The sequence below is a fragment of the Apaloderma vittatum genome, unplaced genomic scaffold (assembly GCF_000703405.1).
Source record: "Apaloderma vittatum isolate BGI_N311 unplaced genomic scaffold, ASM70340v1 scaffold9051, whole genome shotgun sequence".
Lineage (NCBI taxonomy): Eukaryota > Metazoa > Chordata > Aves > Trogoniformes > Trogonidae > Apaloderma > Apaloderma vittatum.
In genome coordinates this window covers 35,241-37,590 of record NW_009699572.1, presented here as the reverse complement: position 1 = coordinate 37,590, position 2,350 = coordinate 35,241, and the positions used below count along the sequence as shown (strand labels likewise).

Genomic DNA, 2,350 nt, shown 5'->3' with positions numbered 1-2,350 from the left:
TCCTGCTGTACTCTCTCTCCAGTTCATTTTTTTACTCCCACCTCAGCTGCTTGTACTTTTTAAGGAACTCACCTTTCTGTAAGTGCATAAGAATTAGATGATTTTGTGGTCAGCAGGCAGGAAGAGAAAGACACAACATGAACAGCAGTTCCTATGCATAGCCAGCTGTCTACTTGTTGCCTTAAACCTGCACTTTCATACCTGTAACTCACAGGTCATCTTGGGTAATCATTTGCGAGGACAAATAGTTCTATAAAGACACATTATCATGAAAGTTAAGTACATACACCCAATGGATTAAAAATCCACTTTCATTTCATGTGTGTGTTTGTGTGCATGCATGTTTGTGTGAGAGAGATCCAGAAGATCTCCGGAACAGTTATTTAACTTTCATTCTACCCTCCTACAAAACCAGCAGCATCATTCTGTATGCAAGATCCTCAGCTTAAGTAAAAATTTCTAGTCCTTATTTTCATACAAGACCATTCCATCTCCATCACCACTCTGCTTCCTTCCACCTCACTTCATGTGACAAGTAACCATCTTCATCAGTGTCAATCTCAAAATTCCACTTGTCCTTTCCAATAAAGCTTCCCTAATGATTTCTGTAACGATTGAAGAAAAGTCCCATTCTTAATGCAAGAGAAAAATACGATCATCTTCAACTGCACACCACCTGACTTTTCTGCCTTCTAACCTTAATCAAACAAAGAGAAAGCCAGTGTCAAACTGATTTGCCAGTTTGGTTTTCTTTCAAAACTATACCGAGAATCTATAGCAACGTCAACTCATGTATCACTTTCTCCCTTAAGTATACTGGGAAGAAGCTTTCTATAGTTAAGATGTGAACCAAATGGAAATAAATAATACGAATCTTTCTCTCCTTTAACTCTTCTTATTTGTTTCTTACCAGGAAGCAAGCAGGTGAGCTGGGAGGTTTACCAAACTGTGCAATCTCTGCCCCTTTGAGGAAGCTGAGAGAGCGCAGAACACAGCTGTCAGCAAATCAACCTCTGTGGCCCTGCCATTTCTGACTGTAGGAATGGTACAACGTATAATGTTGTCTTACTAAATACAGATGTAAAAAGCCAATCTCTACTGCTATTTTTATTTTAGTAGTCCTTACGGTGCTCATCCACAAGTGAGGGCCCACTCTGCCAAAGCCTGTAGCTCTTCTAGTACTGCCTTCACCGGAGTATCAAATAATGATGAAGGAAGGGGCAATGAATAGAAGGCTGTGAGGCTGCAAGTCTCACACTCCCTGAATTACAGACAATACCTCTTCTCAGTTACCTTTTATACATAGATACATAAAAATGGAAAGAATGGCAAAGTCTCTGTACTCAACATCCTTGATTCCCATTTCTGTCACTCTGATAACAGAACAAGTTTCATGTTTCATTAGTAAATTTTCTCCTTTCAGTGGACATTAAAGAAAGAAAAAAGCAGGGAAACATAATTCCACCCTACTTCAGCACTTTATATTAAATTATTTAAGAGCATTTGAAAATATTCATGAACGTGCTTTAGAAATGTGTTTGTCCTGGTTATCATCAATCTCACTTTGTAGATCTGGAAACCAGGCACTTGCCTCGCGCCTGGCACACAATCTTCCTACAGGGAAGTGATGGACATGGCCTCATTTACTTCAGCGACAGCTCTGCAACCGCTCCGCACCCTTGTTGGGGAGGAGAGAATCAATGCAGGCTCCAAACTAGGTAAAAGCAGAAGCAAGCAAACCAAACTTCTTATTTTAAATTTACATCTTTAAAGAAATAGCATACTTTACTCTTACCCTGTAACATGCCTACTAGCTAACATAAAGAGATCCGGTAATGAAAACATGACCCTGATTATTATAAGCAACCATTTTTCACAAAATCTTGCATTTTAAACTTTTTTGCATCAGTAAGTAATCACAGTCTTCACAATTAAAACAAAAAAAAACCCCTTTCATTAAATATAAACAACAGAAAATGTGAAATTTTTTACCAAAACCACAGAACAGAAATAATTCGGTAACACGAAAGAAACCTGTGAAGAGTTCTACTACATACAACCAAGGAGTAAAAGATTCTATTATACAGAACAACGTTTCCTAAAAGACGTAATGACATAGCATACAATGGTACAGTCTTCTTTAGACTGCAAGGAAAAAAAAGTCTTACAACTGATGAGTAATTGTCCATCTTAATCTAATAAAGATCAAATTTTATCATGCCACTGCACAATGCAGTTTAGAGCTCACTGGAACACAGTGCTTGTTGGAATTCCCAAGAGAGCCTCAAATGGAGTGGAAAGCACACTAAACACATGGGGTTTTGTTGGGTTTGGGGGGCTTGGGGTTTTT

At 38.5% G+C, this 2,350-nt stretch overlaps 1 protein-coding gene across 1 annotated transcript in view; it reads right to left on the bottom strand.

The window, feature by feature from the left end:
• Positions 1 to 2,350, bottom strand: part of USP54 (ubiquitin specific peptidase 54) — a 51,184-nt gene that overhangs the window by 38,154 nt on the left and 10,680 nt on the right. The window lies entirely within an intron of this gene.